The sequence below is a fragment of the Dermacentor variabilis genome, chromosome 6 (genome assembly GCF_050947875.1).
Source record: "Dermacentor variabilis isolate Ectoservices chromosome 6, ASM5094787v1, whole genome shotgun sequence".
Taxonomy (NCBI): Eukaryota; Metazoa; Arthropoda; class Arachnida; order Ixodida; family Ixodidae; genus Dermacentor; species Dermacentor variabilis.
Window position 1 is genome coordinate 104,745,767 of NC_134573.1, and position 14,453 is coordinate 104,760,219.

Here is a 14,453-nt window from a genome sequence, read left to right on the forward strand (position 1 = left end):
GCAGGACCACTGGAGGCTTGGGCCTCGTCCACAGATAAAGATGAAAATTCTGGTTACGTGCCTACTAGTGGATGTCTTTTAAAAATGTGGCTCGAACCTCTCCGCGTGAAAATGTGACTTGATTGTACACACTAAATCAAGATTTCATTATTTCGCCATTATTATGACTCGATAGAAAATGCACTCGGGATCATCCTATCCGCCTGAATTTCTTGTGAAGCTCTCTTGAATAAAATTATGTAACCTTGGGGCGCTATAACGTAGAGCTATTCCAAACTTTTCTATGCAGTGCACTCTACAGACAAGGGCACTCAACTATGGGCCATCCAGCAGGCCCGGGGTGCGCTCGAAAAACACAAGCCTCCTGACCCACCATAAACGGGCCGAACAAGGGCAGTGCAGGGTAGGGTCACGACGCTCTAAACGTCACGACGCGCTAAACCGTCGGTTGCCGGCATGTTAATAAAGTTATTCCTATCCTATCCTATCCTATCCTATCCTATCCTATCCTATTTCAATTCTGCAATCAGCCCTTCCCGATTGGTCAAAAACTTTTCTGGACCATCGCCACTTCGCCGGTCTGTTACGCGACGACACGAAAAGCGCGATAGCTCCCCATCTGATATGACGTGTACACACTGATTACGTATGATTTGACCAAACAAAAGAAAAATTGTTATTTCTGATTCGACGCCTTCTCGCCATTAGCCCTCTACTATTGGTCAAAAGTTTTCGGACTGCAGCCACTTCACCTGCCTGTCAAACGACGTCACAAAACCGCGAAAACTCACCGCGTCAAAGCGACGTGTACGAGTTAAAGATGCATTAATATGCCGAACAAAACTGAATTATTTTCTGAATAGCCACAGGCTACCCCGTTGGAATAGTTTAACGTTGTTGGAATAGTTTGACGTTATAGGGCTCTTTGATGCATTTATCAACAGTACATCATGATTGCTGACTGGAAAGCATAAATAATGTGTTACCGAAAATGTATTTTTCTCCCGCACTATATTTCTGTATTAACCGAAGTCCCCGCTAAAACACTCAATACGTGCACTACCGACGGATGAAATTGCGCTGTTTCTCGCATCAGTGCGGCGAGAGTGCGACAAGCCCGATTTCTGTTAAGCCTTTATGTGACAATCTGTCCATGGGAACGACACTGCTAAGGTTCCCGGCGCGTGTCGGCCTTGTCGCATGAGCAGCAACGCGTGCGAGGGAAAAAAAACATAATGGAGGACATTGGGAGCGGAAGGAATCAAGCGTTGCTTTTATTGAATGCGGGACGTTCTTTGTCTATCGAGGCTCCGCGGCATTTAGAGCGACGTTGACAAGAAATTGTATCTTTTTTATTGCGTTAGTTTGCCTTGCGGCATGAGAAGGAAGTGTTACACGTAAGTGTGAAGCTCTGTCTCTTGCATAAAGTTCAAAAAGGAGCGGTGATCAGGGCCAGATATCCACTTGTGTAAGTCAGGCGGTCGATTAGGGTGGATACCCACACGGCTCAGATGACGTCGACGAGCCGATCACAGACCAGGGCATGTACATAGCAAGCGATGTAGGTCTACCTCCCGTACTGGCGCAGGATAGTATGGGCACCTAGAGGAGGGGTCGATATATCCCTATCTGCGCGCGGACGTACGGTGTGAAAGCCGCACTCACGCGAACTCTTCGGAGCGATACCTCCTCTTGACGGGTGAGGCCACCCGGGAGGTCAGAACCACACGGAGGTACGAGAGCTCGCGTGGTGCGCCGAAGAATTTCTTTCTGAATGTCCATTGTTTCAGAGTGAGGGAGCATGAGCAGAGGCAACGGGTGCACAACCGTCAAGGGATGGCATGCGGCGTCTGCAGCGGTATGAGTGGGAACACTTGATTGACGAATCCATCAGACTCGAACCGAGAGTGGACAAGTCGTCGCACAGCGGTGAAAGTCCGTCACTGCACCAGCTGAACGATCGACGCGATGGAGTGAGCGCACCGCTCGCGTCGAATCGGCGTAGAGGATCACGCTTCTTGGGCTTTGCACCTTGGCGATTGGCCACAGAGCGGTCAGGCCATCGCAGAGTGCAACTATAGCTCCGCCAGTACTGAGTGTAAGAGTTGGGGTCGGGCATGAAATCAGTGGTAGCTGGCTCATACCATCGTCCGACTCACCCACGCTGAGGATGTTGTTGAAGGGAGGGACTTGTTTTCATCGAGAACGAGGAATATGGGATTTAGTTATAATATCTGCATGAAGGGTGGAGAAGGTTACATTTCATCAGTCTAGCATGACTTAGTGAGGATGCACACCGAACAGCCGACAATGGCTGCTTAAAAACACTCTGTCCTCCCTAGATCCCTAGGTGAGGGAAAACTGCCGTTCAACCTTCGACCAATGGGAGCGTCCAAAGTCATCGTAATCGACCCGCTTTTGATGGGGAGAGTTCACACACTCACTTCCGCACTTTGGTTTCAATGAACACACCGAGGTGAGAGGGTTCTCGTAGACAGAGGTCTTGACCCGAGCAGGCGCCTCTTGATCCCAGAGCTGACCCCGCAGTCAGTAGCCGCCGCGTCTGTCCGTTGACTGTGACGACTTCTGGGGTCCGTGAGAAAGCACCGCAAAACATCCTTTTCCAGGAGTTCTCACGCTCTAAGCAAACCGTGAAGGCGTCAGCGAATCAACTAACAATACTCGGCCCGCCGAACGTGGCTAGACATGCCGGGGCCGTTGAGGCGGCGCATTGTTGTCTTTACAAAGGGAGTCGTCGTAGCGGGCTGGGAAGGGTTCGGAGGTCGCGTCTCCAAAGATCGCCAGCCCCCGCAGGCTGATCGTAACAAGGGGTAGCATGCGAGGTGACACCGTAGAGGCGTGGCAGCGAGTTAGTCTTCTGGAGAAGCAAAGCCCAGACCACCCAAACAGAAAGTTTGTTCATGCGAATGCGCTGGTTGAGCGCACCAATTTTTCCTGTCAAGCCTCGACAGTTCCATTGAATGACACCTGGAAGCAACATGCTAGTGATGAGGCAAGCTATATTCGAAAGTTAGCGGCTAGAACGGCTAGAAAGTTAGCGGCTAGAAATAAAATTGAAATTGAAATTGAAACAGCCGACAGCTTTTGCAGATGTTGAGCTACAAAATGGAGGAGTTCTGTTTTAGAGAGAGCACCAGAAGAGGCAGGCACAGATTGAGCTGACAGTGATCACTATTCATGCATATTCATGCTTGATCGAGTGACTCGTTGGCGTATTAGTGCTCGACGCTGCATTAGGCCACGTAGTTCTTGCAGCGATGCTAGGCGTTGATCTAGCTCAGCTAACGCGGACTCCGTGTCAAGTTCGTTCATTGGCGTTGGAGCAGGCACGTCAGATCTGTCTTTTCGGCTACATCACTGTAAGTCGGCTTGCTAAGAGTCGTAATGATGGCTTCAACCTGCTTAAAGTCAGTATAGTCTTCTTCAAGTAGTGCGAAGCTGTTGGATGTTGGAACCCCACCAGTCGGTGTCAAGGAGTTCGCCACCTTGGTGTTTCTCAGGTGACTCTTAAGCTTAGCCTCATTGGCGCCTCACTTCGTGGGGCAGGCCTTGTCAGTGATTCCATGGTCATTCGATTTACATAAGCCACACTTGTACATGGTGGCTTCTTCCGGTGCCATGCTGGAGTCTGATAAATGTGGACAAAAGGTGCGCTTGTGTCCCAGTCGGAAACATTTGTAGCAATGGACCACTGTTGGCCGATAAGGTCGCAACTGTTCAAGACAGCCGTGGTAAACAATGCGCTAATAAGGCTTTGTAGGACCCCGAGAGGTAACTGTGCATGTGCGTCCTTGTCTCATGTAACGGGCACAACCACCTGATGTGAGGAGCAAATTAGATCCTTCACCAAGCTCTCTGAGTTTTCACTAGGGTCCCCACCGGCCACAACATAGCGCCAAAGGTCCCAACCAGATGTCAGGTAAGCTTGTATTGGTACTGAGGATGTTTCAGAAGTGGCCACGTACTGCAGCGTCCGTGTACGCTCCACGTCCTGGAGAGAGCGCACTCAAACAGATACAGTGTGCGTACCTCTGTGCGTGGTAAAGCCTTGAATGTTAATAGTCTTGAGGTAGGAATTCAGGGCATGTTGGAGCGCCCGGTTAGAGAACGTAACGTCAAAGCAAGCCAGGTGCTACATGGCCACTTTGTTGAGCGACTCCGACAAACGTAACGAGGGGAACGCTTCTGGAGCACTAATACACCCCCGCTTAGACCCCAGGGGTGCCATCGACGTGGCTGATGCAGGAGACGCCGCGTCTATTCGGCGTTTACCAGCACTGGTAGAACATCGTACATCCTCCGTCGGCACAGAAATGTCCATGTTTGTATTGCAGGTGTTGCAGAACAGCCATGAGACACTGTCGGCGTTGCATTCACGGCAGCCATAAGCGGCGAAGCTGTCGAGCACAATTGGAGAATCGCTGACACGCACGAAGTCAACGCACCTTGTCGACTGTGGGACCGAGCGACGCTGCTGGGAGCCAGGCATAACTTCTGCGTCTGATTCTCAGAGCAGCCGGAGCTCCCTCTTAGGCCTTGATCCGGGCTGATGACCACTCGAAGAGGTGCCAAGCGGTGTCTGGATGCCGCACAATTCCTCGGTATTTTTTTTTACTGCAAAGTAATTCCCAGTTGTAGAACACTGCGCATCGAAGGGAACGAGACACCTCTGCGATATTAAAAGGACTCGAAAAAAGGAAGATAAAGGTAAGTAGGATTCGTAAACTATACTAATGCAATGCTGAGAACGTCAGTCTTAACCGTTAGCAGGATCTACCGCATATGCTCACAATCTGTTTTACAGTGGAGTGAAAGTGAAAACGTGGTGCGTCAGGCAATCAGAGCAATCAATTTGCGGATGGTGTCAATCGGCGACGTATCAATCCGCGCCTCCTTCACGCCGCTGTCACTATTATTCAAAAAAGGAACGTATTATAGAGGCAATTATTTAGGATGTTTGAAATTAGACAAACATTCACGCATGCGTTTGGCTGTACTATGTATCTGCAATATAACTGTCGCCCGAAGCACGGAACTGCAGAACACTTCCAACAGTCTACTTTCAAGGGCTGCGCAGTCTCACAGGGAAGAAAAAAAATCACGGTTATAGGCACTGCTACGCCTCACACCATCTCAACCCTGAAGTAGGAGCCGGTCAAGCTACGAAACGTCGGGTTTTACAATAAGTTCTTGTTGAGGTTTCTTTATTATTTCATTCAGATGTTACCACCTGCGGGCAGGGGGGAGGGCACAAATTTCTGCCGAAAGTTTACCATTGATTCTATTGCGTGCTACAGGCTGATTTTGAGGCGTATATATTTAAACAATGAACAAGAACTAACTTGCATTCTGAAGTACGAAATTCCGGAAAGAAAACATTCCTCTTCATTTTCTACGCTTGTAAACCATACCTCTTCTTCCTAATAAATTAAAATCAAGTAGCCAAAGAATGTGCCACTTGATTAAACCGATTTAGTGTTGTATCCCGCAGCTTACAGCAACTGGCGTAGTTCGCGCTCCGTTCTCACGCAGACGCGGACTGCGGTCTTGAGGGAAACCTTTGATTGTACAGTAACAGCTATAGCCATCTAAGCCCGAACCGTCTCTGAGCGGTTCAAGGCCAAAGGAACCTGTCTTATCCTTAGGGTAACGCTAAACTTGGGCAAAAGTTCGTTTCAATGCTTCCCTCCAATGCCTTTAGCTATCCCGCGTGTTATGGAAGGTTAAGTGGTTCTTAGAATGAGCTCACCATTGCGATGGCCCTGCCGATCTCTTGTTGAAAAGCAAGCTGTTTCCTTCTGGAGGCATGGTGACCGCGACGCCAGACGTCGAAGTAATGCAGGGGCTACGACACCAGGAGAGGCTGAATGACCCACTCGCGAGCTCGAATCTGCTCGTTTAGGACTAACTGCGACTGCGCAGAGACGCGGACGACAGGGCTACATGCGTACGCAGGAGTCAATTTTCCTGAAGCTGCAATACAGATTTATTTGCGTTTAAAAAGACACCGAAACCTATTAGGCCAAGCTGAAGGGCCAGGTAATCGGTTTAAGGTGCGCAAACCATCGTTTTTCTTAGAAGGAGCTTACACACTCAGGAACAACGTTCTAAATATAGGGCACGTTTCGTGCCGCCACTGTGATGTCAACTACCATAACGTACATTGCCACGTTCGTAAATGTCGAGTTGCAGTCAACCACTGGGCAACAACCACCGAACGCCGTGGAATACGTAGGGCACATTTACCAAGACGCGGTGGAAGGCGGCCTCATAGCCACTATTACCTCCGGGTCCATAATTTCTTGAACGGGTCCTGCCGCAGTAGCATGGTTCGCTTGTGTTCCCTACCGTGTGGTGTTTATTTTGTTGGGATAACAATTATAAGGACACTCCGAACGAATGTTTGCCTTCCTTGTCGCCGTCGTGGTGACGTTCTTTCCGCATAAAGTCCACGTGCGATAAGATTCCATTACACTTTCGCGCCGTATGCTGTGAGTGCGAGGATGAGCCGAGGGTGATGGCGCGCTACATGTTGAAGGCGCGCTAGAAGGGAGGTGGGAGAGCACGCGCGTATCCTGGTCTAGTGTTGCGTTTCGCCTGCGACACGTGGTTTTGCCGGCGCGACTGCGGCGGGGCGGCAGACATTTTGGCCCGATCGTCGTCGCCGCAACACTCATCGGCAGGTGTTTCCAGGCGCGACTGCGGCGATGCGACCGCAAAAGATCATCCTCTCATTCCAGTCATTGTGCCCGAAACAGGCGATGCCAAAGCAGGGACCATCCTCTCATTCCAGTCATTGTGCCCGAAACAGGCGATGCCAAAGCAGGGACCATCCTCTCATTCCAGTCATTGTGCCCGAAACAGGCGATGCCAAAGCAGGGACCATCCTCTCATTACAGTCATTGTGCCCGACCGGCAGCGCTACAACAGGGTGCTACGAGATCGTGCTCGACAGGGTGCTACGAGATCGTGCTCGTCATGGTGCTACGGCATCGCTACGACAGTGTGCGTCACCATTAGCCCATTGTACATTCACGTGCTCGTCTTTTGAGGGGTTCCTTCTTGCCCTCAACTGCGAGAGTATAAAAACAGCTGCCCCCGGACGCAAAAGGGAGGGCTCCGATTTCTTCTGTTGAGTGAAGTGCTCTCCCGTCTCTCTACTTCGGTCAACCTGACCGCCAACTCTTTGCGATGTTAAAATAAACAAGTTGTTTCGTTGTTACCAGTCGACTCATGCTTTGCCGGGACCTTCGGATGCTTCCAGTTGTACCCCAGGCCGCCAGGCCAACGCTACCCTTGGGGCTTGCGACCCAGGTACAACCACGGGCGTCAGCGCCGAGTTCCCAACAGATCGTACCAGCAGTCCGATCCAAACATCTGGTTGGCAGCGGTGAGATCGCCTCCGACTTCAAACAACTGTCTGCCAGCGGTGAGATCGCGACAACGGAGGCCAGCAGCGAAGAGATGCAGTTGACTGTATGCTGAGCAGCTCAACGACGATCCGGGAGCAGTGCAACGAGCCCTGTGTGACGACTGGTTGCCTGCAGCGGAACGACTGCGCGGAACTCTTGACTGCGAGGTTTGGTGAGTGCGGGACTTTCTTCTTCTGAGCTTTGCCAGGCTTTTTGTTAGTGTCAGAAACAGAGCTGGTAATTGTGGTTGTCGTTGCTGCCGGTTTAGTTTGCGGCAAGACAATAGTAAGCAGTAGAGAAAGCAGCATTCAGAGCAGCCATGGATTTGAAGTCGTTGCGCAAACCGAAATTGTTGGAGCTTGCAAGAGAGTTGGGTCTGGATGTCTCAGACAAACTCAGAAAACCTGAACTGCTAAGGACTATTCTTGAGTTAGAGGCTGAGGATGACGAGCTGTCGGAATGCCTTGAGACTATTGAGGAGAGGTCAAAAAGACAGGAGCGCGAACTTAAAGAGCAAAAAGAAAAAGAAGAGCGTGAACTTAAAGAACAGAAAGAGCGAGAGCAACAAGAGAAAAAAGAAGAGCGCGAACACGCTTTGGAAATGAAGCGTCTCGAGGTAGAGATGGAACGCGCTCGTAATGGAAGTCAGGCACACGGTGCAGGAGAACGAGTATTGTTCAAAATGACTGACCTGATGCGGCCGTTTAAGCTTGGAGAGGACATTGGTTTGTTCCTGGTTAACTTTGAGCGAACGTGCGAGAAGCAGGGGTTCTCTCGGGAAACGTGGCCACAGCGCTTGCTCACTTTGTTACCCGGCGAGGCGGCCGACGTAGTCGCTCGCTTGGATAGAGAGGAGGCAGAGGATTTCGACAAAGTGAAATCGAGTCTTCTAAAAAAGTACCGGCTGTCTGCGGAGGCGTTCCGTCGGAAGTTTCGGGAAAATGAGAAAGGCAAAAGTGAGTCATATACAGAGTTTGCGTATAGGCTTATGTCGAACATGCAGGAGTGGCTCAAAGAAGAGAAAGCGTTTGGTGACCACGATAAAGTTCTGCAGTGCTTCGGGCTAGAACAGTTTTATAGTCGGTTACCGGAGAACGTGCGATACTGGGTCTTGGATAGGCCAGACGTTTGTACGGTGGCTAAAGCCGCTGAGCTAGCCGAGGAGTTTGTGACGCGTCGGGCTCGCGGAGCTAAGGACGGTCAAAAGGGTGAATTTGGCTCGAAGTTTGAGAGGCCGAAGTTCACACCCATGAGAGCAAAGGGGAACACGCGTAGTGCGGATGCGAGTGGAAGCAGTGCGACCGAACCTAAGGAGACGGCGGCAGCCGAAGCCGAACGCAGAAAGCGGTTCGAGATGAGGCAAGCGCGCGTTTGTTATACGTGCCAGAAGCCGGGTCACTTTTCGGCGCAGTGTCCGGAAACAACACCAAAAGTTGTTTTTTTTTCAATAGGCAGCACTGACGAGAACATGAAGCTTCTCGAGCCTTACATGCGAGACCTCCTCGTGAACGGGAAAGAGTGCCGAGTGCTTCGCGATTCCGCAGCAACGATGGATGTAGTTCACCCGTCTTACGTAGAACCCCATATGTTCACGGGCGAGTGCGCATGGATCAAGCAAGCCGTGGAAGCTCATAGCGTGTGTCTGCCAGTAGCAAAGGTGCTTATTGAAGGACCTTTCGGAGCGCTTGAGACGGAGGCGGCAGTGTCATCTATGCTGCCACCCCAGTACCCGTACCTATTTTCAAACAGGTCCGATCACCTCCTGCGCGAGAAGGGGCTTTTGTTTGGTGAAGCTAGTGTTCAGGCCTTAACCAGATCGAAGGTTCGGGAGCTCGCTGCAAAGGCAGTAGTTGCGGGGCCGACGTTATCAAACAACGAAAAAGGGTCAGAGGCGCAGCAAGCTGATATTCCGAGCACGCCCGAACTGAATAAACTTGAGTCTGTAACGTTAAAGGCGCCAGATACTGGAGAGGAAACGCCCGACACGGGAAAGTTAGAAGAGCTATCTACTGATTTGCTCATCGCGCCTACGTCAGACGGACTTGATAGGTTGCTAAAAGTCAGCCGGTCGGCTTTGATAGCCGAGCAAAAAAAGGATGGCAGCCTGGAAAACGTGCGCTGCAATGTCAAAGAAGGTATCGCCAGGAAAACTGCGCGTTTTGTGGAAAGGGGTGGAGTCCTGTACCGGAAGTATCTAGACCGCCGAGGAGTGGAGTTCGATCAGCTGGTCGTGCCTCAATGCTATCGTCAGGATCTGTTGCGCTTGTCACACGGGGGTTCGTGGTCCGGACACCTAGGAGTTAAGAAAACTAAGGACCGTCTCTTGCAAGAGTACTATTGGCCAGGGTGTTTTCGGGACGCAGACCATTTCGTGAGGACATGTGACACTTGTCAGCGGGTGGGCAAACCAGGGGACAAATCAAGGGCGCCGTTGAAATTGGTACCTATCATAACGGAGCCTTTTAGACGGCTCGTTATTGATACTGTGGGACCTCTGCCGGTAACAGCCACGGGGTACAGACACATTTTGACTGTGATCTGCCCAGCGACAAAGTTCCCTGAAGCAGTGCCGCTTAAAGAACTCAGCTCAGTTGAGATAGTTAATGCACTACTGTCCATATTTGCGCGAGTTGGTTTCCCTGCGGAAATCCAATCAGATCAGGGCACAGTGTTTACTAGCGCTTTGACGACAACTTTTCTCGAAAGGTGTGGGGTAAAGCTGTTACACAGCTCAGTGTACCACCCACAGTCGAATTCCGTTGAGAAGCTCCACTCCGTCATGAAGCGCGTGTTGAGAGCGTTGTGTTTTGAACATCGAACTGACTGGGAGCTGTGTCTGCCTGGGGTGATGTTTGCTTTAAGAACCGCGCCGCATGCAGCTACGGGGTTTTCGCCAGCTGAACTGGTGTACGGTCGCTCGCTTCGATCTCCGCTTCGCATGCTTCGAGAATCATGGGAAGGTAGGGGCGACGACCCAGTCGTGGTGGAGTACGTGCTTAAGCTCCTCGAACGCTTAAGAAGGGCACAGGAGTTGTCAGGTGAAGCAATGACAAAGGCCCAGCAGAGGGCCAAGGTTTATTATGATCGGACAGCCAGGGCCCGTCGTTTTGAGGTTCGCGATGAGGTCATGATATTGCGCACATCGCTAAACAACAAACTAGACGTGCAGTGGGAGGGCCCAGCACGAATTGTTCAGAAACTGTCGGACGTTAACTACGTGGTAAGTCTGCCAGGAAAGCGGAAAGCACAGCAAGTTTACCACTGTAATCTGCTCAAACCTTATAGACAAAGGGAAGCAGTGGTGTGCATGATGGTAAACGTTCCTGAAGAGCTTCCGGTCGAGCTTCCGGGACTAGGCTCAGTGACGAACAGGGAAGACACCGGTCAAGTCATTAGTGACCTTATCAGTAAAGCACCGCTGTCGCCCGAGCAGAAAACCGAACTACACCAGCTATTACAAGAGTTTCAAGGTCTGTTCTCTGAGAGGCCTGGTAGGACTTCTGTACTTACTCATGATATAGAACTTACCTCCACAGAGCCAGTACGATCCAAGGCGTATCGGGTGTCACCCCGCCAGAGCGATATTATGGAGGCTGAGGTAAAGAAAATGCTACAGCTCGGTGTTATTGAGGCAGGTGAGAGTGATTATACCTCCCCTTTGATTTTAGTTGAGGTACCGGGCAAGGAACCTCGTCCTTGCGTCGACTACCGCAGGCTTAATTCCATCACTAAGGATCAAATTTATCCGATCCCTAACATCGAGGAGCGCCTTGAGAAAGTTAGTAGCGCTCAGTTTATTTCCACCCTAGATCTTGTCAGGGGTTATTGGCAGGTTCCACTTACAGAAGAGGCTAGTAGGTATGCGGCGTTCATTTCACCAATGGGAACATTCCGTCCTAAAGTGTTGAGTTTTGGTTTGAAGAACGCGCCATACTGTTTTTCAAGTCTCATGGATAAAGTGTTGCGGGGACAGCAAGAATTCGCTTTACCGTATCTAGACGACGTAGCGATATTCTCCGCATCCTGGTCTGAGCATATGGCACACTTGCGGGCAGTGCTAACCCGCCTGCGCGAAGCGGGCTTGACAGTCAAGGCTCCTAAGTGCCAGTTAGCACAGGCCGAGGTTGTCTACCTCGGTCACGTGATTGGTCAGGGTCGTCGCCGCCCCTCTGAAATAAAAGTGGCCGCTGTGCGAGACTTTCCGCAACCGCGCACCAAGACCGATATTCGGTCGTTCTTGGGTGTCGCCGGCTACTATCAGAGGTACATCCCTAGGTACTCTGATATCGCGGCTCCCCTGACGGATGCTCTAAGAAAAACAGAGCCTCAAACAGTCGTCTGGGACGAGACAAAGGAAAGACCTTTTGGCGCCCTAAAGAGTGCCCTAACAAGCCAGCCTGTGCTACGATCGCCAGACTATACAAAAGGGTTCATTGTTCAGTGCGATGCTAGTGAGCGAGGCATGGGCGTTGTACTGTGCCAACGGGAAAATAGAGAAGTAGAACACCCCGTCCTGTATGCTAGTCGTAAGCTGACCAGTCGTGAGCAGGCGTATAGCGCCACCGAGAAAGAGTGTGCGTGTCTCGTGTGGGCCGTTCAGAAATTGTCATGCTATCTAGCCGGCTCGAGGTTTATCATTGAGACGGATCACTGCCCTCTCCAATGGCTGCAGACCATCTCTCCCAAAAATGGCCGCCTCCTGCGCTGGAGCCTCGCTTTACAACAATATTCCTTTGAGGTGCGTTACAAAAAGGGGAGTCTCAACGGTAACGCCGATGGCTTAAGTCGAAGCCCCTAACGTAGGAATCAGCCTCAAAATTGTTTGTTACTGATGTTTTTTTTTCTGAGGCAGGATTTTTTTTAACATATTGCTTTTGTTTAGTGTTTCAAAGTGATGATATGCTTTCTAGTGCAAGTTTTCAATTTGTGGACGCGTTCTGAGTGATGCTAGACTACTGTAAGGAACTAGGCAGTGGTATAAAAAGGGGAAAGAGCCTGGCAGGGCTTAGTGAGGGTTGTGCCGTGCTTGCTGACTGAGCGGTTGAGTTTCAGCGTAGTTCTAACGCTTACCGGGAACGAGAACAAAAATGTGAACTCTCCCGAAGTCACTTTGCAGTGTCCCGTGCGAACCTGAACAAGAGAACGAGGCCTTCTCTGTGCGCTGCGCTCAAGAAACGTCGAGGGACGCCCGACTTCGGTTATGAGCATCATCGAGCGACATCCCTCCGGACAGCGGATGCAGTCCCCTGTCCATCGGGATCTCCTTCCCCCGGCGGGGCGGTCTGTTGCGTTTCGCCTGCGACACGTGGTTTTGCCGGCGCGACTGCGGCGGGGCGGCAGACATTTTGGCCCGATCGTCGTCGCCGCAACACTCATCGGCAGGTGTTTCCAGGCGCGACTGCGGCGATGCGACCGCAAAAGATCATCCTCTCATTCCAGTCATTGTGCCCGAAACAGGCGATGCCAAAGCAGGGACCATCCTCTCATTCCAGTCATTGTGCCCGAAACAGGCGATGCCAAAGCAGGGACCATCCTCTCATTCCAGTCATTGTGCCCGAAACAGGCGATGCCAAAGCAGGGACCATCCTCTCATTACAGTCATTGTGCCCGACCGGCAGCGCTACAACAGGGTGCTACGAGATCGTGCTCGACAGGGTGCTACGAGATCGTGCTCGTCATGGTGCTACGGCATCGCTACGACAGTGTGCGTCACCATTAGCCCATTGTACATTCACGTGCTCGTCTTTTGAGGGGTTCCTTCTTGCCCTCAACTGCGAGAGTATAAAAACAGCTGCCCCCGGACGCAAAAGGGAGGGCTCCGATTTCTTCTGTTGAGTGAAGTGCTCTCCCGTCTCTCTACTTCGGTCAACCTGACCGCCAACTCTTTGCGATGTTAAAATAAACAAGTTGTTTCGTTGTTACCAGTCGACTCATGCTTTGCCGGGACCTTCGGATGCTTCCAGTTGTACCCCAGGCCGCCAGGCCAACGCTACCCTTGGGGCTTGCGACCCAGGTACAACCACGGGCGTCAGCGCCGAGTTCCCAACAGATCGTACCAGCAGTCCGATCCAAACACTAGCCAACACCACCCAGATAGCACAAGGCCTGTTTACTCCGATCCATGACGTCCCGCTACCTGGCCCGAAATTTCCATATAGAAGGCTGGCGTGATGAAAGCAGTGACGTCAAAATCATTGTTGCCTACTCGGGAGCATCCCCATTAGATTCTATGGCAGTCGGACCAGGTAACATGACGTCGTGGATAGGAGCGAAAAGGCCTTGTGCTTCCAGGTGGTGTTGGTCTAGCCCGGCCGTGGGTGCGCATGGCGCGGCTGAGCGCATACGCAGCCTGCGCGCCCTAGCTTGGAGGTAGTCTGCAGTGGGCGCAAAGATGGGCGAGCCGAGATGTATGGTGGCTACATGTGTGCCATATTCCCGGGAGCCTACTGTTAGGTGTCTCAAGTTTCGTAGACGCTTTTTTGAATGTTAGCAGTCATCGAGTGAAATCTGTTCACGTTGGCCTCTGCGCGCGTGACACCATGCTTGGTAATTAGCGATTGTTTACTGCAATCCGTAAGACCGATGAAACTACAAAACTTTCTTAAATGTAGATGTGCAATGTTTTGCTGTCGCTATTAATGCTCCGCCTTTCAGACGCAACTGCGGCTTTTCTTGCTATGGCAGCAAATTTTTATTATAATTGATTCCTTGTACTTTCTCGTGTTACTATATGAGCTTTACACAATGGGAAAGCTATGATGCTTAGCCTTCTTACACACCCTCACACAACTGTCACAGTAGCTCTCTAGAGCTGTATTTTTTTAGCATCTGCGATAAGCATGCAACACATTGAGCAGTAATCTAAGCCATCTTTCATAGTGGTGTCATTTAACCAAATCTGTTAATTACTGCCATTGCAAGAGTCATCTGTGACTGCACCAATGAGAAACATAATGCCCAGTAATACTGGGCCCTAGAGACACTAATATATTCGAAGCAGCCAAATCTCATTGCCTACAC